Raw genomic sequence first — 27,392 nt, 5'->3', positions numbered from 1 at the left:
CCGAGTGACACTCAATAAAAAGTAGCTCCGATGCTGCTCGTGCAAGAAGAGGGGAAGCATCACTCACAATGTACCTTTATCACAGTAGACACAGTAGAAGGCCCTCACTAAACTGAATTTCTAAATATTGTCAAGTGACCCAACAGTTTTAAAGTTTATGAATAGCCCCAGAAAGCCCAGGGTAGGAGGTTAGATGGAAATGTGATGGAACTTGGGATGTAAAACCAGGGCCCAGCCTGACCAGGCGGTGGCGCAGTGGATAGAGCATCAGACTGGGATGCAGAGGACCCGGGTTCGAGACCCCGAGGTCGCCAGCTTGAGTGCGGGCTCATCTGGTTTGAGGAAAAGCCCACCAGCTTGAACCCAAGGTCGCTGGCTCCAGCAAGGGTTTACTTGGTCTGCTGAAGGCCCACGGTCAAGGCACATATGAGAAAGCAATCAATGAACAACTAAGGTGTTGCAATGCGCAATGAAAAACTAATGATTGATGCTTCTCATCTCTCTCCGTTCCTGTCTGTCTGTCCCTGTCTATCCCTCTCTCTGACTCACTCTCTGTCTCTGTAAAAAAAAAACCAAAAAAAAAAAACCAGGGACCCCCAAACTTCCTCTCAGAAAAAGACACATAAATGACAGGGTGTGCCCAGGGGTCCTCGCTAGTAAAGCCAGAGTTTTCCAGAAGCATGGGATTTCGAATTCTTCCCAGGACTTCACATTTCCTTCTCACTAGAAAAGGAGGATGGGAAGTTATAAGGACTTAAGAAAAGACAGTCATAAGAACCAGAAAATTCCATTTGCAGGAGGAAACAGATTTTAAAAGTTACCACCAGCCCTTTCTGAGGGTTATTAAGAAAGCAAAGCCTCTTAACTATAATCACCCCTAATCAGCCATCAGCAACTCATGAAACTGCTTATGGTACTGAAGACTCTCAAATTCTTGGGTCTCCGCCAGAAGTTGAGATCCACCAGGAGGAAAGCCAACAAGTGCAAATTAGAACAGTTAAAACTCCTCCAAATCCAAGGCGTGGTCTTTTGCTCTTGGCTGGGGAGTAGGCATGTGTGAAGAGGGGATTTAACTTGGGAGTCGGATGAAATCTTTGCCACGCTTCTGATGATGATCAACTCATCAATCAGAGAAGGGAAAGAGATGAGTGAAATTATATATACATAACAGAGTGTTATAGAGAGCAAGACAGCAAATCCTGACAGGAAGGGAGGAGGGCGTTGGGGGAGGGGACAAAGGGAGTATTAAGGGGAACACGGAGGTGGGAGGTAGGGAGATATATTCAGTGGGACACTTGAATCTATGTAAGCATAATAAATTAAAATCAATAAAAAAATTTAAAAAAATAATTGTTTATTCAGTGTGCAGAATTGCCAGGTCCTCTCCGAGGAATTCAAGAGAAGGATGAGTCAATGCGGGGTCTCACTTTACAATCTAGCTTAGGTGGGCAAGATTTAGGGACACGGAATTGTCTGGGAAAAGGATGGTGTTACCCAAGAACGGCATAGGATAAACTGTTGTTACATGGAGACCCTAAGGACTAATCAAGCTCGTTTAAGACAAGGGCAATACCTGCAGGGGGCTGGTGGGTATCAGCAAGAATGAAGGGACTTGCAGCCCTTACTTAGCCTATGCAGGTTACAACTGAACAACCAGTAGGAGGTAAGAGTGTACACACTACAATTTGAAAGACCTGGGACTGAGACCAGCATCCCATTTATTAACCAGGTGACCCTTGCCAATTAACCCTTTGTCTTTCCATTTCCTCATCTGTAAAATGTGGATACTGTTTGTAACCACCTTAAAGGGTTGTTATACAAATTATTTATTGAGACTGTATGACCTGGTGCTAGATCACACAGCAGGCAGGTTCCCTGCTCTCATTCCCATCAAGGTGCTAGAGGCCTACATACTTTAAATAAGAAACATAAATAAGTATAAAAATAAAATTGTGATAAGAGCCATAGAAAAAAGTCCAAAGTACCTCAGAAAGTACATTGGGCAGTGGTCAGAGAAGGTCACTGAGGAAGTGACCTTGATGCTGGGGATTAAGGGGCAAGAAGGAGTCAGCCCGATGATGGGGGTGGGGATCCGGAGTATAAACTCATGGGAGGAACCAGGCGGAAGAAGGGGCCCAAGCAGCGGAAAACTGCAATCAGGGAGAATGCAGGCGTTGACCCCACGTTTACTCGACGATGGTCACTGAATGGTTGAGGGGGGCGAGGAAAAGAGTTAAGAGAGGTACCCAAGAGGACTCCCTTTGGATTCCTGGTGGATGGAGGCCACAAAAGGAGGTGCCAACAGAGCTTTCTGGTTTTGACAGGAAAGGAAGGGCAATGTCGAGGGGAAAGAGTGTGACATGAAGCAGTGCTTTCCAAACCTGACAAGAAGTCAACCAGGGAAACATAACTCAAGTACCGAAATGATTTGAAAATAGATTTACAGCTGCTGCGGATAACCATGGACCTTGTGCTCCGTGTTGACTCTGCCTTCAGAGGTTTTCTGACAACAGAATGCAGCCATCATGGTGTGTCATTTTGAGACTTGGTCTCTCATCTTCAGCTCATCGTTTTACAATTTCTATTTAGAATCTATGTTTTCTATGCTCAGTTAATACACTAACAGGTTAAACAAACAAACCAACCAAACATTCATTGGGGTTGTACACTCAAACATTTTTTAAAAAGATTTTAATGTATTCATTTTACAGAGAGAAGGGTGGGTGGAGGGAGAAGTATCAACTCATAGTTGCTTCACTTTAGTTGTTCATTGATTGCTTCTCATATATGCCTTGACTGGGCAAGCCTGGGGTTTCAAACCAGTGACCTCAGCATTCCAGGTCAATGCCCTGCTCTATCCTCTGCAGCACCACAGGTCAGGCATGAATGCAAATCTTTTTCACCGATGGAGTGGGCAATCAAGAAAATTTTGGGAGGCCAAGTTTGTCAGATTTGGTGAGTCAGTTTTTCTCACGATGTGGCTGTCCTAGGAGAGTGTGTGCCGGCTCCACTCTTTCCTGGGGTGCCCGTGTGCCTCCCTGACAGGCACTGCATTCAGTCAGCTCTGCTTTCCAAACTGGGGGCCACGGCCCATTAGTCTGTCGAGAAATCGATTCCGTGGGCCATGACCTGCACTCTTTTTAAATGAATAGAAAAGACTGAAAGAGAAAACGCCAGTGGTCATCACACAGTCAGGTATGACTTCTCACTGTGGCTGGGTCAGAAAGGCTCGCACCAGTGCTCAGAGAAGCCAGAAGAAATGGAATCGTGAAGCTCACGGAGCCATTTCATCCGAGCCCCTGGAAAGTGGCACCAGGAAAAGTTTCGAGTGGCACCAGGAGAAGTTTTGAGGAGGTGGGCAAGAGAGGGCCACAGTGGGTTCTGGGGCGGGCAAGATGTGACAGATGTGGGGGTCCCCGGCTGCAGTGGTGTGCTCAGCAGACTGGTCGCAGAATGAACATGTTCTTCATGGTGCCGGTCGCATTCTGAGGCTGGCTGCTGCTGATTTATGACCATTCTTGTCAGTGAACAAAACACCAAACACTCTAGGTTCTGTTACAGCACATGCTCCCGGGGGCACAGGCCCCAACTCTTTCCCTTCCATAAAGATCATCCTATGGAAAGGCTGCCAAGTCACCTGATCTGGTTCAGGCCAAAGTCACGGTCCCCACACACTGGGTACTTGAAGAAGGAAGCCCCAATACTCATGATGGCAGGGACCACAATATAGCTAACCCAGGGCAGAGCATGGCTCCCCTGACCCCAGAAGACGCTCTTGTGCCCCAGAAGCGGTGCCACTCCACTGCTCCATACCCACATCCACCTCTGAGTGTCCTTCCTGCTCCTTCTCCTCATGCCTGCCCAGAGCTCCCAGAAGACCCTGATTTCAGGCCACGCTCTAGCAGAGGAAGATCTGATCAGCCTCCCACGTCTGGGTTCACAGCCACATCCCAAAGACAGGCAAGTTCCACCTCCATCCCTCCCTCCCTCCCACACTCAGGCTTCTGCCCCTGGAGCTCCCACAATGGAAAGCAGCCACCGGACTAACAAAAGCCCTCGTCCCCGGGGAGACAGTGGCTCACCAGCACAAGAGTGAGTACCAGAGACTCCAGACAGACCCCAAATCAGCGCCCATTGCTACATGGTGAGGGCGCATCTCGTAACCTGCCTGCCCCTCTGTGAAAGCCATGCTGCAGGATCCTGACATCCTGCTCTACCCTGTGTCACCAGCATCACCAGCACAGCCTCCAGCCCGTCTGCCATTTACGCAAACTTCCTTCTCATAGACCCATGGCCACTGGGCACGGCACCCCACCTGACGCTCCAGTGGTATACAAACAAAGTACTAGATGGCAGCTCCCAGCATCACCCATGGAACACCCATGTGTTCCATTACCAGAAAAGTGGAGGAAGAGTCAGTTATCAACTTTCACTAAGCACATGATATAGGACATAGTCATGTTATTCAATCCTTACAGCAAAACTGAGGCTACGCAGCAGGCCAAGGGTAGGGCTGGGACTGAATACAGACTACCAACACCAGAACTGGTCATCTTTTCACTCTGTTATACCCACTGCCTCCCACCTGCTAGAAGATCATGCATAGATAGATACTCAATAAAGATGGATGAATGGATGGATGGATAAGTGGATGGATGGATGGATGGATGGATAAATGGATGGATGGATAAATGGATGGATGGATAAGTGGATGGATGGATGGATGGATGGATGGATGGATGGATGGATGGATGGATGGATAAATGGATGGATGGATGGATGGATGGATGGATGGATGGATGGATGGATGGATGGATAAGTGGATGGATGGATAAGTGGATGGATGGATAAGTGGATAGATGGATGGATAAGTGGATGGATGGATGGATAAGTGGATGGGTGGATGGATGGATGGATGGATGGATGGATGGATGGATGGATGGATGGATAAATGGATGGATGGATGGATGGATAAATGGATGGATGGATGGATGGATGGATGGATAAATGGATGGATGGATAAGTGAAGTGGATGGATGGATGGATGGATGGATGGATGGATGGATAAATGGATGGATGGATAAGTGAAGTGGATGGATGGATGGATGGATGGATGGATAAATGGATGGATGGATGGATGGATGGATGGATGGATGGATGGATAAATGGATGGATGGATGGATGGATGGATGGATGGATGGATGGATGGATAAATGGATGGATGGATGGATGGATGGATGGATGGATGGATGGATAAATGGATGGATGGATGGATGGATGGATGGATGAATGGATGGATGGATGGATAAATGGATGGATGGATGGATGGATGGATGGATGGATGGATGGATGGATGGATGGATGGATAAATGGATGGATGGATGGATGGATAAATGGATGGATGGATGGATGGATGGATGGATGGATAAATGGATGGATGGATGGATGGATGGATGGATGGATGGATGGATGGATGGATGGATAAATGGATGGATGGATGGATGGATGAATGGATGGATGGATGGATAAATGGATGGATAAATGGATGGGTAAATGGATGGGTAAATGGATGGATAAATGTATGGATGGATGGATGGATGGATAAGTGAAGTGAATGGATGGATGGATGGATGGATGGATGGATGGATGGATGGATGGATGGATAAATGGATGGATGGATGAATGGATGGATGCATGGATAAATGGATGGATAAATGGATGGATAAATGGATGGATAAATGGATGGGTAAATGGATGGGTAAATGGATGGATAAATGGATGGATAAATGGATGGATGGATGGATAGATGGATGGATGGATGGATGGATAAGTGAAGTAGATGGATGGATGGATAAGTGAATGGATGGATGGATGCAATCCCAAGGGCCTGAGTACACCTCACAGACTTGCTGGGAGATGAAACATCGCAGGAATGACTGTTTATCATGCCATGAACATCACCTAGAACCCTGGTCGCAAACCGCGGCAGGCAAGCCACATGCAGCTCTTTGGCCCCTTGTGTGCGGCTCTTCCACAAAATACCACGTGCAGGCACTACCTCGATAAGGAATGTACCTACCTATATAGTTTAAGTTTAAAAATTTGGCTCTCAAAAGCAATTTCAATCGTTGTACTGTTGATATTTGGCTCTGTTGACTAATGAGTTTGCTGACCACTGGGCTAGAACAAAGCAGAGCCAACTTGAACAACTTATTATTTCAGATAATCATAAGGGGGCTGAGGGTGCTAACAAACATCTACTGTGTATCAGATGGAGTCTAAGTGCTTCACACATACTAATGCATTTTATCCTCATAACCCCTGAAGGGGGTACCAGAAAAATGGAGGCACAAAGGAGTGAAGTAACTTTTTCAAAGTCACCCAACTAGTAGGTGGGAGAGTCAGGATTCAAACCCAAGTAGCCTGAGCCCAGAATTTAGGCGCTTAACTGTCATTCAGCACTGTCTCCTACCCCATACCAACAATGCTGGCCTAAATTATCAACACCCAGGTAGCCGGTGCAGGTCTTTCCCCAGGTGGCAGCTTTCATACCAGTTTGGAGATAAAGGAACATGATAGGCCTCAATGCATGAAGTCCTCAGTTACAAGACAGCAGAGTGGCCCCGTGGCCCCTGCAGGGCTGGCACCAGTGCTCCTGAGGACCTGGAGTGTTTGTTTGTGGGGCAATCAGCACTCGGGGCCCACTGGCCTAGGCCCAGTTCATGCAAGAAACTCATTATGATGGGGCGTGGGGTGGGATGGGGACCCCTGCCCTTGAGGAGCTTACACTCCTACTGAGGCAGAACAATAAATTTTAAAAATACGCAAATGGATATTTCTTCGACAATGATAATTACCTCAGACTGAGTGCCCAGGGGCTGCATGGGCAGGAAGGAGCCCCCACATCCCGAGGCATGAGCAGCATGCGGACCTTAGTGAGCGTGTCCTCGCCCCTATATACCAGGTGCTGCGCTACAGATTTCATGTACCAGCTTGCTCAACCTCATGCCACCTCTGTGAAGTAGGTAACTAGAGCTGCCCAGGTGACAGGAGAGCTGAGGCTCAGAACAGTGAGTGGATGCCCCCGCGGCCCACAGCGTACTAGCTGTGCGGTAGGGCCTCATAGCCAGACAGTGTGACTCTGGAGGGAGTCCACACTCTGACCCACCCTGCCACCCCTGGGCTTGGGGATGCCTCCATGGACCAGGTGGGCTCAGGGGATTAGAAGAATGTGAACCAGCATCTCAGACACGGGGAACTCATAGCTGGCTGAGGGACGAGTTTTGGGAAAAGATGAAGGCTTCCAGAACCTTCAAAAGAAACATCTAACAATTTAGTTTCTGTTTACAACACATGCTCCTTGGGAGCTGTACGTTTTATGAATGGACAAACCCTGTGGAGAGAGAGTACGATGTGAATGAGTGACAGAGGGTCGAGGACCACACCAGGACGTGAAAACCGGGGGGCCACTGCCTGCAGCACGGTGGTGGGCAGTGGGGAAGGATGTGCACACACTCCTCATCCGAGGAGAAGGGAGACCTTGGAGAAGGGAGAAGGCTGCCAAGAAGAAAGCAAGAGGCAGCAGAAGTGCTCTTGTTTCTTGGAGGGACACCTCACATAACAGGAAATGGCCATCCAGACCAGAAAGAACGGAGGGAGAGTCCCCATAGTCACCACGAACAACATGATGGGCAGAGGTGCTGGCCAACAATGGCAGTTTGGGGTGGGGTCTAAAGGGAGCGTCTTCCCTTCTTACAGACACCAAACATGCTGTGTTTCTACCCATGCCTCCCTGGATGGGGAGCTTTTCAAGGCAAGGGCTGTGTTCTCATCATTAATTACCTCTTTCCTCGCCCACACCTGGTTCAGGTGGCCACGCAGTGAGTCTGATGAATTAACAGATGAAGGGATGAAGGAAAGACCGAATAAAGGATGAAGGGCATGTGTCTCTAACAGACTTGTACTTCTCAAAAAGGAAGGTCATGTTGGATTACTCTGTCTGCTAGTGCTGACACTCAGTGAATGTCCACAGCCTGCCCTAGGACCAAAGGAAGACATGCTGACCCACCCCAGGGAGATGCTGCCTCCAGGGTGGGTCTGACCCTCCCCAGTCCTCTGGTGGCCTTCCTTTACCACTCACCACAACCCTGTCAGGAAGTCCTGCCCCAGGCAGCAGGGCTCTGGGCAAACTGACCTGGAGCCTCAGGTTGGTCACATTGCCAGCCTCTGTCTACGGGGCCTCTGGCTGAGACCAGCCAGAGGGATGTCCCCCACACGCCCTCTGCTCAGGGTCTTTGCTGAACCTCAGTATAAAACCCATCCCTGCCTCCCGGTCATATTCAGACTCAGTCATATAATTCATTTCTTCTCATTGCACCAATCTCAAACTGGCTGGTTTGCCTGCAGCAACATGAAAACCCACAAAATCTGAATTAGCAAAAAATGCTGAGAAGCTCTGTGAAAACTCCCCTATGCTTACAAGGTCACGCATTACACCAGGTTTTGTTACTCATTAACGACTGGGATTGCTCCCTTCTCACCCGGGGGAAGCAGGTGATCAGCACAGGTTCATTAAGGATTTCAACACAAACTGCCTCGTTTTCATGGCCATGAACACTGAAGGAATTTATATTTGTTTTCGGCCCTGGCCTGTTGGCTTGGCGTGTGGAAGTCTTGGGTTTGATTACCGGCCAGGGCACACAGGAGAAGTACCCATCTGCTTCTCCACCCCTCCCCCTCTCCTTCCTCTCTGTCTCTTCCCCTCCTGCAGCCGAGGCTCCATTGGAGCAAAGTTGGCCCAGGCGCTGAGGATGGTTCCATGGCCTCTGCCTCAGGCGCTAGAGTGGCTCTGGTCGCAACAGAGCAATGCCCCGGATGGACAGAGCATCACCCCCTGGTGGGCGTGCCGGGTGGATCCCTGTTGGGTGCATGTGGGAGTCTGTCTGTCTGACCTCTCCCCTCCCTCCTACTCCACTTCTCACTTCAGAAGAATACAAAAAAAAAAAAAGAAATGTTTCCCAGGTAACTAAGGAAAACCTTCAAGGGCAGACGTATCACGCAGGCAAGATATTTAAAATAAATGAGCCAGCTGTTCCTGCTTCTGCACAGGAAGCAGAATGCTTTTTCCATCTCGAGTGACAGGGCAGGTACTACAGATCAAAGGGAAGACCATGCCGAAATAAGAGTGCCTTCTCTTCCCCAAATATTTCTTTGTTGTTGATTTACAGCATTTGATAAACTTGGCTGAATTTCTTTGCTCCCATGGAAATCTCTTATGGAGAGCTCCAGTTTAGCAACTGTGCATCACTTTGATTTATGCTTGTCTTTCCTCTCCATAACATGGGGTTATAAAAGAGTAAAGACTCTCCTCAAAGACTTATATTTTTCCATCCCTGCTGCCTAGAGTAGGGCCCGGGGCACCTTAGGTGTTCTATGATGACAGACGGAACTGACACTCAATCTCACTTGGAGGGCCTTCTCTTCAAAGCACGAGGATGCTGCGTTTCTAAAAGGTGCTGGTGCCCAGCCCAGGTGCTGCTCAGGCACTTTACTCTTTTGTGGCAACCGCTATTTGTTTCTGCAATTAGCACCATAGAGGTCATTCTCTGCCCCAGTCCTAGAACACACAAATAAACAGCTGTGGTGGGCGGCAGGCCGCCCTCTCTAGGAAACAAAGCTACCCAGAGACACACTCCATCCTTCCTCTCTGCTCAGACTCAAACTCTCCCCAGCATCCTCTGCCAAGGGCAGCTGGTAATCGCTGGGTTGTAGCTAGCAAAGGAAGCAAGATCAGACAACCAGAGCACAGCAACCACAGTTTTTCTGACATGCCAAGAAGGCCTCTCCACGACGATGCTCCATCTCATTCTAAAAACCTATACACTCGACAGCCACCTTGGTGAAAGGCGGGTGGCCCTGGCACTTAAAGGCAGCTTTAGCTCAGGTGAAGTTACCCTCCTTCCTGGTCTTTCTTCCCTTCCTTCTGATATAAGGCCCAGGTTGTGCCACCTACAAAATTTGTGCATCTGTGTGTACATACATGCATGCACACACACAACACACATGTTATGTTGGGAAAGGAGGGTGTTCCAAGAATGCTAACACTAAAAGAACAAACTCACAGAGAGTAAGTACCACATTCATCCACCAAATAGGTCTAGGTAAGACTTCTGGGCTGAGTAGAAGACAGCTAATGGGGTATTCTTTTAGAAAAAAAAAATCTGTCTATGAAATTTTAAATGTTTATTGAGAAAACTTGAAAACTATGGAAAAAACATCAAGAGAATGCTATAATTACTCATATTCTCACAATTCAAATTAATGGTGAGACTTTTTGATGCTCTTCCTTCTGGTCTTTATACAGAACACTAATACACATTATCTGCGTGTTTTACACATATTTCTTCATAAACAAAATCACACATACCATTTTGCATTCTGTTTTTCACTTTAAAAGATAAGCAACACATTGGTAATATTCAGAAATATTTTAAATCAGTGTATAACAGTCATGCTATGGAGGCCAGATAACATGTCAAGTGTTTCCTTATTGCTGAAATCTGTGATGAACATCTTTGTATTAACTTCTTTATCTGCTTCTCTGCTTAGTTCCTTAGGGTAGACTACTGAAAATAGAATCACTAAGCCAAAAAGTATGACTATTTAAGATCCTCTGTATCTGCTTTAAAAGAGTGAATCCATCTAAAATCCCACATGGAGCAGAAAGAATAGACACATCTGCCAATAGTGTTAGCATTACATAATCTTTCTTAATTTGATCATTAATTAGGGTAGGCTAAATGCTGTAATGAACCACCCCAGGAGTTCAATGGCTTAACACAACAAGAAGTTTTTTGTTCGGTTCACTGTCTGAAGTGGGCTGGCAGGGCCATTCTGCTCCACATAGTCATGCAGGCATCCAGGAACCCAGTCTTTCTTCATCTAGTAGCTCCAGCATTGTCTCAGAATCCCTGACTATTTTTTCCCATTCAGTGAACAAACAAGGGAAAAGAGAAATCATTGCAGATTGAGCTAGCAGCTTCATGAAGGTAGTGTATGTGTCTACCACTCATGTTCCATCATCCAGCTTAGTCTGACAGCCATACCTGACTGCAAGAGAGTGGAAAATGTGCTCTGCCTGTATTCCCCATTGGAAAGCTGTTGGTGAACACCTTCCGGTACGGGGGGAGGGTGGTGGTGGTGGTGGTGGTGGTGATGGTGGTACACATTCAATGTGTTTGTTGCAACAGGCAAAAAAAAAAGGAAGTCATTTTAATATGTACTCTTGATTATTAGTGGGACAGATTTTCATTTTTATTAGCCAAGTATATTGTCTCTTCTTACAACCTCTTTACTAATGCTTCTATAGTGCTCACAATGTTTTCAACTGATTCTTAAGAATTCTAATATGGAGGATGTTAACCCTTATTTTATGCCTTTGAATCTACCAGTTATTTCTTCTGTGACTTTTCATATTCATATTTTTTCACAGATTCACAAAGCACAAAAATAAACAAACAAAAAAACTAGGAGATTCTAACCCAACTCCCCAATTTCATTATTTTATATTCACAATTTACAGATGAATCAATTGATACTCGATGACATAAAAAGGACTGGTGCAAGGTTTTGTAGCTAATCAAAGGCAAAACTAGGATTAGGGATTTTAAAAATGTAAGTGTATAACAAGCGACAAGCTAGGCTAAACACTTTCCAAACATTATTTTGATTAATTCTCAAGACAATATAAGGCAGGTGCTATTGACTTCCCCATTTTACAGACAAGGAAACTGAGGCTACAAGCAGTGAAGCACTATGCCAACATCCAGAGCTAGTAGAGTGGCAGCCACAAGATCTGAACTCAAGCTCACCTGAGTGTTGAAGCCACGTCTTATAGCCACCATGAAGGCCTCTCAGGTCTCCTGCCACACAGCATCGAATATCTAACCCCAGGAGGGCTGCAGCCTGAGCCCTGCCAGGGGAGTCATGTGTGCGAGGTTGTGCTCTGCCTGTTCACTACCGGAGGGTGTTGAGCTTGAGTCCAGGCTATTTTCTTAGTGCCCCCATGCATTCGCCCGTCCAGAACACATCCCGGTTTGGTGTGCTGCAGCCACCATAAATCAACCGGCCACACGCGCTGCCTTTGGTGCTTCCGAGCATCAGGGGAAAGGATTTGCCTTTTTCTGCTCTGCTCTGCGTTGACATTTGAGTTATGTCATTATTTTTTTAAGCGATAGAAATCTAGTCAATGATTTGTAGCAATCACTGCTGTGCAGTGCATGTCAAAAAGCTCCCCGTATCCTTATAGAAGAAAGCAGAAACCTAGCAAGTTAGTCATACTTTGACACAATTCTGTGATGGGCTAATACTAGGTAAAGCTTAAATCAGGTAAAAAGCCATGATTAGAAGACTATAATAATGTGAAACAGACAGCCATCTTGCAAATTAGGAAACATTTTCAAGGAAACCAAGAGAGGTGAGTCATTGGGGTCAAAGGTCACCCAGAAGTCAAGGGGGACAATAAAAAGCAACGGAGTTTAGGGACAATAAAACTATTACTATACCCAGTTTTTCTTGAACTCCATTGTCAATGGACACACAACTCTGTTCACTTCCTATCTCTTCTTTCTTGTGAAAGAAGTCAGAACTGGAAAAATATCAACAATATTCCAGCCCTCACTAATGAGCTGTTTAGGTTTAGTAAGGACTCTTACACTCTGACTTCTTTGATTATTATTTCACGCTGAGGTCTCAGCAACCAACATCTCAAGACCTGTGCTCTCATTCAGACTGCTGTTGAGTATTTCTAGTTTCCTCCTGCTGATGACCCGCCCACGATGAATAATAAAAGGACCAGGTTTACCAGCTGCACACGAAGTCCTCCCCTTGCTGAGGTTTCCTGCTTTGGTGGTGGTATCACCACCCTTCCAGTGAATAAAGCTCAAAGCTTACATGGGCTTCTGTGACTCTTCCTTCCCAAGTGCCCTAGGTCGAGTCTTTTGCCAACACTCAACTCTTCCTTTGTATTCTTTCTCAGATAACTCTTCCCTCTCCCTCCATTTCCACCAGCCTCATCCAAATAATCATTCAAATAATTACAGCTAGTGTTTCTCTAAGTTTATCTATGCACTTCTGTCAAAAATCAGAGAGGCATATTTCTGGGTTCTCTATTCTATTCCACTGATCTTTGTGCCAATCCGTCTGTCAACACTACACAGTCTTGATTATTGTGGCTATATGTCAGTCTTGAAATCTGGTAGACTGATTCCTCCCACTTTTTCTTATTTTTAAAAACTATTTTCAGAAGTCTGACAATGCTGTATCTTGGTATGGATGTCTTTGGGTTCATCCTCTTTGGAATTTGCTAAGCTTCTTGAATCTGTAGGTAACCTTGGGAAGTTTCCAACATGTAGTTCATTGAGTACTTTTTTCAGTCCCACCTTCTTTCTTCTCTCCTAGAACTTCAAACACATATTACATCTCTTGCTAAGGCCCTACAGGTCCTGGAAGATCTGTTCTTTTTTTTTCCTTCTCCCAGTCTATTTCCTCTCTGTTGTTCAGACTGGGTAATTTTTATTGTTACACATTCAAAATCATTGATTCTTTTCTTTGTCATCTCCATTCTCTTGTTTAGACCATCCAGTGAGATTTTATTTCAGTCACTGTTTTATTCAGCTCTAAACTTTTCATTTGATTCTTCCTTATATTGCTCATTGAAACTGTTATGACAGCTACTTCAAAACCTCTCACATCTCCGTCTTCTCAGTGTTGGCAGCAACTGATAGTCTTTTTTTTTTTCTCCATTCAGTTTGAGATCTTCCTGGTTCCTGGTATGACGAGTAATTTTTAATTAAAAGCTGGACATTTCAGGGATAATGTATGAGGCTCTAGGTTTTCCTTAAACTTGACACTGCAGCCTGACCTGTGGTGGTGCAGTGGGATAAAGCGTCGACCTGGAACGCTGAGGTTGCCGGTTCGAAACCCTGGGCTTGCCCGGTCAAGACACATATGGGAGTTGATGCTTCCTGCTCCTCCCCTTTCTCTCTCTCTCTCTCTCTTTCTCTCTCTCCCCCCCCCTAAAAATCAATCAATAAATAAAATAAATGAAAAATAAACTTGACACTGCACTAGCAGGGGAAGATGGGCCCTACCTCATTACGGCCAGGTAGGAATAGAAGTCCAGGTTCCCTACTTGGCCTTCCCTAACAGCCAAGGGGGAAGGGGAACCCACCATTCGTGTTGAGCATGGTGGGAGTTCTAGCTACCTGACATGTCTCCACTGGCACTTCACCGGCTGGGAGGGATAGGAGGCCTCATTGCTGTGCCCATGGCACTACTAGTATATGCGTGAGTCGAGGGAGAGGGAGGCAGAAAGTGATACATGATCTTGCTGGGTGATGGTTATAGTCCTGACTTTCCACTAGGCCTCCTCTGACCACCCCAGTGGGGAGACGGAGGGATGTCTCAATGCTGCGGAGTGGGGCTGAATGTCCAGGTTCCCCACATGTCTCAACTGAGAAATAGGCTCTCAGAATGGTCTAAGGCTACCACCATTCATTTAGGAATAAAAAGTTAGTGACTCCAGAGACAGAATGGAATGCTGGAGGTCAAACAGCAAGTGAATGGCAAAGTCAGAACTCAGCCCATGCCCTGGGCGCCAAGACCACTTGTCCATAAACCAAACTGCTCCTAAAGCATAGGAAAACCCAGTATTATAATGAAAAATCTAACCGGCCAAAGGGTAGTGCCTGCCTCCCTCCACATCCCGCCAGACCTCAAGGCCAGAAAGCACACGTGGTTATGTGCCACCATCCCCTAAACAACACAAACACATGTCTACTCAAGACAGACCTTCTATCCAACACACACAGAAAAAGAACACTTTGTCAGCCAAGAGCTACAGCATCACAGTCACCTTTGGAGCTAGCGGTCTTCCATCTGGAGAGGATCCTGGCCATCCTACCACTGGAGTCCCTAACACAAAAACACACCCAGGAGCTGCAGGGCTCAGGGCAGTGTCTAGGCCAAGCCCCACTGCCTGGCTGGAGAGCAGGGTCTGCTCCCCTCGAAAGGTGCCTTCCCTGGACCTGGGGGCCCTTGTCTGGCTGGTGGTCCCAGCATAACACTGCTTATTCTCTAGCACGGGAAAGCTTGGGACCCAGGAGAGGAAACTGCTTTCTAACAGCCTTTGTTTTTGTTTCCATTTAAAAAGGTTACTGACTTTACGGCCTGTGGAAAGAACCAAAGTAAGAATTTCAAAAAGGCTCAGCGTGTTTTGGAACTGACCAAATATACAGAACTTTTGGGTGGGGAGTAAAAGAAAGAGAAGGGAACAAACATTCATCCACATGTACCATGTGCCAGACATAAGCCCTGGGGCTCCTTCCCTCCCCTCCCCTGGCTTTTCATAACAATTTCAGAATCAAGTTCCAAACTACCACCAGAGGCCATCAGTCTGTTGAGAGTCAGGCAGAGTTGCTCGACTCTAGAATGGTATGAAATAACAAATAGTTTTATGGTATACAATTTGAATTGTGAAACTTAAAAAAAAAAGTTATTTGATGCCTAAATTTCTACATAATATGACTTGAAGTATTAAAATCATTAGGATGACTTCTTAAAGAATCACAGATTGTGTTAGAGTAATTGCCTATGTCAGTATCACACAGGCTGATAAATACCTACATCCTTGGATAGAACTTGTGAATTCAGCTATACTTTTAGGGGCTCTGGAACATCCATCAGTGATTTTGTTGACTATCAGGATCTTTTTACAATTTAAAGCAATTTTCAAATGTTATAGTCATCTAGACCAGGGGTCAGTAATCTCTGTCCAGCAGGCCAAACCTGACCCACTGCCTGTTTCTGTCACATTTTCAAGTAGTTGAACAAAAATCAAATGAAGAAAACCATTTTATGATGTGGAAATTATGTGAAATCCAAACTGCAGTGTCCATAAATAAAATTCTACTGGAATACATTTGCTGATGAATTGTCTATGGCTGCTTTTGCCTCACAAGGCAGCGCTGATTCTTTGTAACAAAAACCATACAGCATGCAAAGCCAAAATACTAACTCTCTAGCCCTCTACAAAAAAAGCCTGTGGACCCCTGGCCCTGATGGCCCATCAACTGATGATGCCAGACTATATAGCACAGCGACAAGGATAATGACAGTGGCAATGACAACCAGCTTGGCTACTGAGGAAGCCAAGCAACTGTCATGAGATACCAAGTGAGCAATTTCTGAGTGAGCCCATGGTGCCACGCTGGAGATAACACCCACAGTGTGAAAAGCAACTTTAAGGCAAAGCTCTGATACATTCTGAGAATGTATCCAGCACACATGCACAATCTTTACATTTATACCACCAGGGGAAAAGTAGTCTGAATAATGAGAGATCTGAATCCTGTGAGGTCTTCAAGAATACAGCCCTCCTGTAAAAACAGGACAGGCTTCTACTTCCTTTGTCCCTCGGACCCCCAGATGCTTTCCCTCTGTTGAGGGACAGCTCAAATCTCTCCGAATTCCCACCAATCTCAGTCTGATGTCCTTCTGGGACCCCAGCCTTCCTACTGTATAATGTTGACCACGCTGATCATCCCCTCTGCCTGCCCACCTCCCACCAAGGCTGCAGGTCCCCCCAGGCAGAAATACCACCTTCTTTACCATTAAGCTGGATGGCCTTGCAGTGCTCATTAAGGCACATAGTGGGTACTTTGTCTCACTGCAGGAACGAACACCATGCATACGCTGTCTTCTCTAATTCCACTGCACAAACAGTCCACTGCACACACGGGGAAACTGAAGGTCAAGGATGTAGCTGTTCCAGCCACTCAGGCAATACTAAGTGGCAAAGTCAGAACTGGAATCCACACCATTCCCCAAGCAAGGTACCTGACACCTGGAGGGGTTCAGAAGTACTAGCTGCAAAAGAGAATGCACACATGGCGATGCCCATGCAGAACCACAGAGTACATTAGTGTGCTTTCGTGCCAAGACCTCGGTGAAATAAGCCAGTCACAAAAGAGCATGCATTGTATGAGTCCATGTACACAGGGACATTGTATGAACACTGACAGTTTCCCTGTATGGAGCTAAGAAGTCCCAACCTCACAGCGCCCCTTACATCTCTCACTAGGAGAGACACTGAGTGCCCTACTGTGAGCCTGAGGGAAGAATACCTATAAGGAAAGGAGCGGGGAGGCAGAAAGCAAGTCCCGCTCTGTTTCTTGGGCCTCCCATCTGGACACCAGGTGTCTCTTCTCTGACCAGCCCCTGAGCAGCATTCGTATAACAGAAAGGCTCCTGCTTTTGACCTGCTGATTACACAGCTCGGAACTGAATTTTCAACACCGAAGGTTAAATCAGAACAATAAAATACAGCAAACTAAACATTCGTTTTGGTAGTATTAAAGTTACATGTACAATAAAACTCAAATAAAAAAATAACACTGTTGTGGAATTATAAATTATATAGTCTTCGGGAAAGCGACTTGACTGTATGTATCAAACACCTTAAAGAGTATTATCTTTTGTTCCAGAAACAGCACAGTGTATTAACAGAAGTATTAAAAAATGCACAAAATATGCAGTTATATTTATCAATCCTATTGAAAAACTGAAAATGAACATGTCCAAAAATGGACTGTGTAAGCAACATTAATATTTTAAAAATAATCTGCAGCTATTAATAAAATCAAGCTTTGGAAGAATAGTGATTATTTAGTACATAGAAAATGTAACCCTATATGTAATAATGCATCCAACAATAAATGTAACAGTGTGTGATATATTGTTAAGTGAAAAAATTAGGGAACAAAACAATATGTTCAACATGATACCACTTTTATAAAAGTGTGTGTGTGTGCACACGCATGCATGTGTGGGTGGATGGATGGATAGATAGATAGATAGATAGATAGATAGATAGATAGATAGATGATAGATAGATAGATAGATAGATAGATAGATAGATAGTAGAAAGATGCACATTGGCCCTGGCCAGTTGGTTCAGTGGTAGAGCATCAGATCAGCCCAGCGTATGAAAGTCCTGGGTTTGACTTCCTATCAGGGCACACAGGAGAAGCGCTTATCTGCTTCTCCACCCCTCCCCCTTCTCTCTCCCTGCCCCCCGCAGCTATGGCTCAAATGGTTGGAGCAATTTGGGCCTGGGCGCTGAGGATGGCTCTCTGGCCTCACCTCAGGCGCTGAAATAGCTCCATTCCGAGTAAAGAAGTAGCAGCCCCAGATGGGCAGAGCATCACCCTCTAGTGGGCATGCCAGCTGGATCCTAGTCAGGGCTCATGTGAGAGTCTGTCTCCCTGCCTCCCCAACTCTCACTTAATTAAAAAAAAAAAAGATGCACATTAAAAATAATGACCATCATTTGTTGAGAAATTATGACTTATTTTTCTTCTTTGTGTTTTTTTGTATTTTGAAAGTTTTCCTTTGAATATTTTGTAAGTTAACCTTTATAATCAGGAAAAAAAATTAAGTATTACATCTAGAAACATAAAAAGCCAATCAGACCCTGGCCAGTTAACTCAGTGGTAGAGTGTCGGCCCAGCATGTGGATGTCCTAGGTTTGATTCCCAGTCAGGGCACACAGGAGTAGTGCCCATCTGCTTCTCCACACACCCCCTCTTGCTTCTCTCCCTCTCCCTCTCCCTCTCTCCCTCTCCCCCCCCTCTCTCCCCCCCCCCCCTCCTGCAGCCATGCTCCATTGGAGCAAGTTGGCCCCAGGTGCTGAGGATGGCTCCATGGCCTCTGCCTCAGGTGTTAAGAAGAGCTTGGTTGCTGAGTAATGGAGCAATGCCCCAGATGGGCAGAGGATCGCCCCCTAGTGGGCTTGCCATTTGGATCCCAGTTGGGTGCGGGAGTCGGTCTCTACCTTTCCTCCTCTCACTGAATTAAAAAAAAAATCAACAGTGTTGTCTCAGTAGGTAGCATTTGACAATAGCCTAAACCTAGAGATAAAAGCCATGCAGCAGACAGTGCAGGGGCACAAATGTCTGCACAACTCCCAAACTAGATAGCCCATGACAGAGACAACTCTGAACCTCTAGGCATTTCTCCCAGGCAGGGTCCACGGCACCCATACCGCCTCTCCAGGGTGGGTCCTCATAGTCTTTGCCAATGGCACGAGCCAAGGGCAGCCCAACAAAATGTTGGGAAGAAGGCAGCTGAGCCTCCCCGTGGCTCCAGACCTTGGAACCCAGCCAGCCTGTACCCAACACTCCCTTGCACACTCAGGCAGGAGCAGTCACTGCACCTGCCCCTGTTATTACAGTTCTTTCACATCTGCCCACCATAAAAACTGGGCACCACTTTGAGCTGCATCTGTTTTGACACTGTAACTCTCATCTCTAAGTAAAATAGCCTTACTTTTTATTTTAAAAGTGGTTGACACAACAGTCAGAAGGACGGGAGTATTGATACAAGAGAGTACTGATACATGCTTCAACATGGCAAACCTTGAGAATGTCATTCTTAGAGAAAGAAGCCAGTCACCAATGACCACACATGGCATGATTCCATTTACATGAAATGGCCAGAATCCACAGAGACAGAAAGTAGATGAGTAGTTTCCAGGGACTGGAGGAGGGAGGAGCAAGAAGTGACTGCTCATGGGTTCAAGGTTTCTTTTTGAGGTAATAAAAATATTCTGGGAATTAGATACTGTTGATGGTTGCACAATTCTGTGAATAAACTAAAAAACACTATTTTAAAATGGTGAATTCCAATTAGGCTTTTCAGTGGATTACAATTAGACTGAGGCACTAAGTGGCTCCTTAGTTCCTTGAGAGTACATGTTTCAGAGTCAGATGAATTGGAATTCAAACAAAACTTGGACATCTACTTGCTGTGTGAGCCCATGCAAGTCCCTTCGCCTCTCTGGGCCTCAGGTTTCTAGGCTGTACAAGGAATAATAGGGCCTACCTCACATGGATTGTTGAGAGGATTAAGTAAATTAATGCAGAATGCTATAATATGGCCCTGGCTGGTTGGCTCAGTGGTAGAGTGTCAACCTGGCATGCAGATGTCCCAAGTTCAATTCCTGGTCAGAGTACACAGGAGAAGCAATCATTTGCTTCTCCACCCCTCCCTCTCCCCCTTCTTTCTTTCTCCCTTCTCCTCCAGCAGCCATGGTTCGATTGGTTTGAGCACATCAGCCCCAAGCTCTGAGGATGTCTCCATGGAGCCTGTGCCTCAGGCACTAAAAATAGCTATGTTGTGAGCATGGCCCAATATGGGCAGAGAGCATCAACCCTAGATGGGGTTGTCGGGTGGATCCCGGTCAGGGCACATGTTGGAGTCTGTCTCTCTATCTCCGCTCCTCTCCCTTGAGAAAAATTTTTTTTAGAAAAATGCTGTAATGTAATGATTCCTTCTCCCTGAGACAGCCAAAAGACCCTTTGAACTTCAAGCAGCATGAAATCCTGGGCCTTGTCTAAAACCTCACTAAAGCCAAGCAGGGCTGGGGTACCTGTCTTTTCTGGAAAGGACACTAAATGGAGCTAGTGGCTAGAATGTCAGTGCACACCCTCTAATGAGACTTCAAATATGATGAGATATGGCTCACATATAACCAGCAATAAAAGCCCTCACACAGCCTCCAAGGGTCTCCTGTCTTCTGACCCTCCTCTCCACCATTGATAAGTGTTACTATTATTAGCTTCAAGCAAAGATGAGGCAAAGGGGGCTCAGAGAAACCAGAAAAGGAAACAAGAGCTTCAGTTCGCATTGTTTTTAGCTTTTTAAAAGTTCACTTTATCGAATAATACATTTTGTTTTAAAAAATAAAAGTTCAAACAGTTAAAAAATGAAGCACAGGTCAGCAGCGTCATTACAACATGAAAACACTAAACAAAGACTTTGTTTTTAAAAAATCCCCTCTCCCCCTTACAACGTGATTCTGAGCACACCGTAGGGAGGACGGTCCACACAGCCCCAAGTCCTGCTCTGACGCCAGCCACCCTCTACCCTCAGCCACTTCGCTCAGCTGTCCAGTCACAGCGAGGCTGGCCACGGGCAGAGCTGGTGTGGAAGTGGACCAAGCAGGTGCCACTGTCCAGGCCACCAGGCCTGGCCGCCTGACGTGGAGGCCAGGACAGGGGGCAGGCAGTGTAATAAAAGGACAGCTGGAGGGAGGCCAGGGAGCCAGAAGCAAAAGGAGGGGCGGGAGAGACCAGAATTCCAAGCATGTGAGGGTCAGGGGTCAAACAAGCAACATCAATCAAAGAGTAGTTGTCAATTCACCCTAAGCAAGTCTTGGAGGGGGAAGAAGCTACATAGATCTTTCCTAGAGAAGATCTGGGCTCAGATCTTAGGTAGATCAACATGGAAAACACGACAGCTACCATGCAAGCCCATTGCCATGTGTCCGAGACTGCTTTAAGCATTCTGCATTGCCCTGAATCTCACCCGTTACCCCCATGTTACAGGCTGGGAAACTACAGCACAAGAGGTTAAAGAAACTAATCAGGGACACACAGCACAGTGGAAACAAGGCCGGAAGTCAGGCTCCCCACTGGTATCAACAGTGCTGGCCTGACAGGGGAGAAGGTGGACCCAGTGCCAGAGATGGTGTACCACCAGTGCCAGGCTCCCTCTTCCATCTTCTTGGAGATGACACGCGGCCAGAGGCTCTGCATTTTAGGAGGACAAGTTTGTGTGGCAAATACAAATGAGTAACTTGCTGATAGGATCGAAAGTATGTACCCATGTCCATAAGAAATTCCTCTCTCTCTTGACTGAGCTTCCAAGAAAAAATGGTTAAGTACAAGACATGGTCTGCCCCCCCCCACCCCCACCCTGCCCAGCCCCTCTAGTCAATGGCTGCATCCCTGTACTAAATCAAAGACCACACTCCCATTCATGGGATGCCTCAGATAATCCCCTTGCCATTTCCCTGCTTGGGCTCCTGGGCTCAGGTGGGCCTCCGATGGCTACTGCCTAAAGGGTTAACATCTCATTTCCTCTTGTCTTTCAAGCCTTAATCCCCATCCTGAGCTGGGTGCATTCCAAGCCCACCTGGAGCAGGTCAAGACGAGCGAGCGAGCGAGCGAGGCTGGCCCTTCATTTCCCCTGGCAGGAGATTAGATGGGGCGCCTATTAATCACTCATTACTTGGGTCCTCACTGCTGGCCAGCCCTCTCAGGCAAGCAGCCAGCCAGCTGGCCAGGAGGGTGAGGCAGGCCAGCTCTGCCCCTGCCTAGCGCAGGTCGTGGGGTCACCCAGGGCTGCCCTTCTGGGACAAGACACCACAGTGCAAACCTGGCCCTCTGTCCTCCGGACTACACCTGAGAGGAGAAGGCTGAAGAGACACTGCCAAGATAGCACTAAGCCATCAGCTTCAGAAGGCACATGAAAGAGGACAGCGTACACAATGAGTCTGGTTGAAAGATTAAGTAAAAAGAAGACAAAGGCAGAAAGAGACCAATGTCCCAGGACGACTAACCACTAATAAAGAAAACTGCTGCCTACTTGCTTCTTAGATTCTTCTTGGAAGAATCTAAAGGGAAACTGGAGAATTTGGTATTATTATTACTGCACAACGAGGGGTGTTCATTCACTGGGATCCAATATAAGGTGGCAACAGTCATCCCCTGAACCTGAGGGGGCCTACGATTATATATTCTTCTCCAGCACATATACGAGCACTCAGAGCTGCCAGCCCTGGTCAGGCACCGAGTAAGCAGGAGAAACGGGATGAAAACTGACACTGAGCAGCCACTGTGAGACTTTGCCTAATGCTCTGCACGCCCACACACAGTCCCTACGCCACCCTTCAGGCTTTGGCCATCCATTTGCCAAATGGGGGAAACTGAGGCTGGTGATTGGAGAGAAGCAAAATAAAGGCTTTTAGAATGAAAGAATCTGTCGATCACTGGACCCCATCCTGGTACAATTCACGGTGCCTGGAGGGAGTGGCTAGCAAAGTATGGGTAGCCCTATTTGGGGAGTCCCGGTCCATTTTTTATCCCAGGAAACTTGGATTCCCAAACTATCCACCCCTATCCTTCTCCCTCAGCACCCACTCAGGCCCCAGAAATAAATTCACAGTGAGCCTGACAGAGACAGGACTTCATGCCAGCTCCCACGGGGGGGGGGGGGGGCTTTCAGGACTGAACTGAAGAGGCTCTCCACCAGGCCCAGGCCTCAAAGCTCCATTGCTCACTCCCTAGAGCCAAAGGCCTCTGTGAAAAAGGAATGTGTTACCTGGGATAAAGTGGCATATTCACCAACCACCTGTCATTAGCACCTCGTGTTAAAGGCAGCCCAGGTCAGTGGTCCTCAAACCTGAGCATGCAGAAGAAGCACCTGAGACACTCCTAAAAGTGCCAGGCTCTGCCCCCACACTACATTGGTCTGCTTTTCCAGTAGATCCTAACTCTGGCTCAGATGTCCTAAGGACAGCCCTTCGTGAAATAATGATAGGCTGGAAAGAGCACCAGGCTTAGGGAGCTGGGTTTTAAGACTTAGGTTCAGAACCTGAGTTGTCTACCTCAGGTAAGTAACCCTGCGCTTGTGTCTCCTACCTTATAAAGTACAGATGATAATGTCTCCATCACAGGTTGCTGGGAGGAGTCAAGCCCCAGGCACAGCACATGCCAGGACAGCGAGTCTACAGAAACCAGAAAAGTCCACCTTGGTGGGTGGGGGAAGGAAAAGAGAGCAAAACAGGCCCAGGTGATGAGTGGTGTCCCAGCATCAGTACCCAGGCCCTGCAGAGGAGGCGTGAAAAGGAGCCATCCTGAAAGAAAGCAAGAGACAGTAGAGCAGCCTCAGGCCAGAACCCCCCAGTGGAGCCCCACATCCAGTTTCCAGCATCAGCCTGTGTAGTGGGTTGGCTCCTGACAAAACATTTCTAACCCGTTGTTGTTACAGAGGAGAGAGTCAATAAATACACATGAAACCTTTACATCTACACATGCATAAATAAATACCATAACTCTGTGTACACACACAAAGATAATACAGAGGAAATGTGGGGGGGAAAGAGGAGAAAGATGGGAAAAGTGGAATGGCAGGTCACACCCAGTTGAGGCACCTTTTTAAGTTTGTGGGGCTGATTGTGAGTGGCACTGGGCTACTCACCTTGGAAAGGCCCCAGGAGGAGAGGCCAAGGGGCTGCTCTTCAGGAACTCCAGGGTGTCTGGGAAGATGCTGCTCACCCACTAGGACATGTCCAGGCTGAATACACAGGATACAGGAGACAGAGAAGGTGGGTCCAGGGAGGAGAGAGAGAGGAGTGTACAAGGAGACTGGGGTACACTTCCTGGCAAGATCTGGGTTAGCAGAGGAGGCATCCGGATTTCCAAGCCACGACAGAGACTGGGTAAGTGGAGGAAAGAGTTTCAGGCAGGAAAGACTTGCAATGTTCTTGGATCAATGGAGCATATTGGAATTAAGATAGTTTTAAATGACCAGATGAATCCTGTCCATAATAACACTCTCACATCTCTAGGGCTTTGCTCAAGCTCTTCCCTCTGACGGCATCCCTCCCGCCTCCCAGCCCTTCCCCCCTCCTTGGACTCCTCCTCATGCATTGTTTTGTGGTTATTGGTTATTTCTTTGGTCTCTTTCTCTCCCAGGTGGCCATAAATCATCTGCTGGCCTGTCAACAAACTGAGGGCAAGGATATTGTCTTGTTCCTCCTGGAAGCTCCAGCATGTAGGAACGGCCCCTAGCTCAGCAGATACTCAGAAAGATTTTCTGGAGATAAATTAAATAGAAATGAATACTTGGGGAGTAGGGAGGGGGTGGTATTGTAATTTCTTGAGAGGAATGATGTGATGAAGTCAGAATTTTAGGAATATTAATCTGTCAGCATGAGAGAGAAATGGATTAAAATGAAAAAGAGACTCGTGGCCAGGAGTCAAGAGAGATTATCACTGTCATTTGGATATAAGGTAGGGGCAGAGGTAATGAAGACACAAAAATAATTTTGAGATATCACAAAAGAATGTAGAAGGGACTTGGTCACAAATGAGCTATAAATGAGGGGAGTTGGATGATGAAGGAGTCAGGAGCAAGCAGACCTCAAGACTCATGGACAAGGGGGAGAAAGGTGGAGCCATGGAGAGAAATGTGGGGACCAAGAAGGCGAGAGTGACACCTGGCCTCTCTCTAGGATAACTGGCTGCAATCACAACAAGCATTTCTAGGCAAAACTAAAACCACAACACCTCCAATCAGAATTTCCAACCCTGATCTTACTCTCCAACTCTGGATTCCATTTAATTTCATCTTGTTTATTTTTTTCCTAACAGCCATGTAGGAAGATTTCTTCATGGCAGGCGCAAGACCAAGATAAAGATAAGACTACCAGGTGCTATATTCAGTGCTGGGCATGGACAAGCCCACATGAGCTGACCCCACAGCCCTCCCCACAGAAGTCCAGCCCAGCACTGCCTGTTCAGTAAGTACTCTAGTACTCTGATCACCCGTTGCACTTCCCATGCCAGGACCTCTGGGAAAACCCTGCTCCAGCCCTGCAAAGGTTTATAGGAAAGTCCCAGGACTCCCATCTGCTTCCTCGCATTAATTCCAGGGCAAAGATTTTGTTTTCTAAAGGAATTCAATCACGTTGCCAACAAAAATCTATCTATATAGGAATTGAGGAGGGCTGTATTTAAATCACATTCTTTAAATGTTTGCTTCTTTGTAGATTGAGACTCAGTACAATCCTAAGACCAGCCTCTTCACCACCTTTACCAAAGTAGAAGACAAGTGCAGGTCATGCAAGGTTTCAAGAACTGTGCAACCTTTGAAAAATCTTTAGATTATTCTGCGCCTGGGTGCCTCTGGCTGTGAAACGACAGCTGGACAAGGTAATTCCTCAGACCTCTCTTGAGTCTCTTATTTCTCTCACTCCAAATTCAAACAGGCATCCCAGAATGGCTCAGTTACACAGGTCAAAGACTTGAGAGTCACTTACCGCAAAAGGAAGAAGCGCTGCGTGGTGGTGTCACAAAGGAGACAGGAAGAGACCCACGCATGCACAGTTAACGGCAGTAGTGGAGGCTACTGCAGGGGGATTTGCGGGGCTGGGTGTGCACGCTTAGGAAACACCAGACCCACACATTCCAGACGCTAAGTGGGCCTGAGAACGCCCACGTTAGGGCTGCTGTTATTTCAAGGAAAACAAAAATATATGCACTCCCAGGTCCCTAGACCCCTAAGGTAAGCTAGCTCTGGAAAGACTAATTCTAAGAGCACGCCGGGGAACTGCCGGTACTTAGGCTGCCCCTTGGGGGAGCGCCTGGAGCTGGTGGAAACAACCCATCCAGTCTGACTTCCGCTGGCGCCAGAGTGCCGCGGCTCCGCAGAGACCCACACGCGTGTCGAAGGCTTTCTAGAAAACGGCGTGGCCGAGGCCTCAGGATGGAGCTCGACGCGCGCCGACCGAGACTCGGCCAGCAGCTAGCGCTCGGCCGGGGCAGGAGGGGGCGAGGCTGGGGTGGGGCGCGCCGGCCGGCCGCGTGTGCGTGCCCCGGTGCCCTGCGCCGAGACCCCAAGTGCGCGGGCCCGACCCCGGGACAGCCCAGGTGGACCGTCTCTAGGGTTTTCAGGGCTGGCGCCGGCCGGACAGAACGAACCTTCCGGGAAGCGGAGAGAGCAAGGGAGGGAGGCAGGCGAAGCAGTGTGCCCGGACCAGGCGCCGCAGCTTCCCGAGCCTGGTGCGGGCGCAGCCCCCGCGTCCTGGACACACCCACCGCGCCTGCTCGCGGTCCGGAGGGGCCCAAGGACTGCAGCAACAGGCCGGCTCGGGGCCTCGCGGGCGGAGAGCAGGCGTGCAGGACGGACGCGCGACCCGCGACGCGGGCGGCTCTGCTCACCTGGGTGTCCACGTCCCGGAGTAGCCGGCGGCCGCCTCCTCTCACCTCGCCCCGCGTGGTTCCCGGCGCCCGGCAGCTCGAGCCCGCCGCATGGACGGCCGCCGTCGCCGACGTCCCAAGCCCACCCTGCACGGACTCCCGCTACGCACTGGTTCGGCGTCGGGCTGCGCGGGCGGCCAGCGGCTCGGGCGCGCGCGGAGAGCTCTGGCTCGAAGTTTGAGATCCGAAGAGCCAGGACCCGCGCCGGCTGCTTCCCTCCTCCCTCCCCCACCCGCGGCCTCCTGCTGTCATCTGGAGCCACTCCTGCCGCCCCCTGGCGGCCGCCTCGGGAAGGACCGGCGCCCGCTCCACCCCGGCGACTCCTGAAGGGCCCCTTACAAGGCAGAGCGAGGCAGGTCCCTGGGTACCATCATGTTGATGGGTAGGTGGAGGACAGCCAGAGGGCAGGAGAACGGGAGGAGTGGAAGGAAGAGTGGTCTGGGCTAGGCAGGACTGGCGAGACCAGGAGGTAAGCTCGGGCCAGACGGTGGAGATCTTGAATTCCAC

At 47.8% G+C, this 27,392-nt stretch overlaps 1 protein-coding gene across 1 annotated transcript in view; it reads right to left on the bottom strand.

The window, feature by feature from the left end:
- THSD4 (thrombospondin type 1 domain containing 4) overlaps window positions 1-27,095 on the bottom strand; it is a 715,204-nt gene extending 688,109 nt beyond the window's left edge. Inside the window, exon 1 of the mRNA XM_066388579.1 lies at window positions 26,847-27,095. The gene's annotated coding sequence lies outside the window, so the exon portion shown is untranslated. The remainder of the gene's footprint in view (window positions 1-26,846) is intronic.
- Between the last annotated feature and the right edge of the window lie 297 nt (window positions 27,096-27,392).

This window comes from Saccopteryx leptura, chromosome 6 (genome assembly GCF_036850995.1).
Source record: "Saccopteryx leptura isolate mSacLep1 chromosome 6, mSacLep1_pri_phased_curated, whole genome shotgun sequence".
NCBI classification, from domain to species: domain Eukaryota; kingdom Metazoa; phylum Chordata; class Mammalia; order Chiroptera; family Emballonuridae; genus Saccopteryx; species Saccopteryx leptura.
The sequence above is the reverse complement of the archived record's forward strand: the minus strand, read 5'-3'. Positions and strand labels throughout refer to the sequence as shown.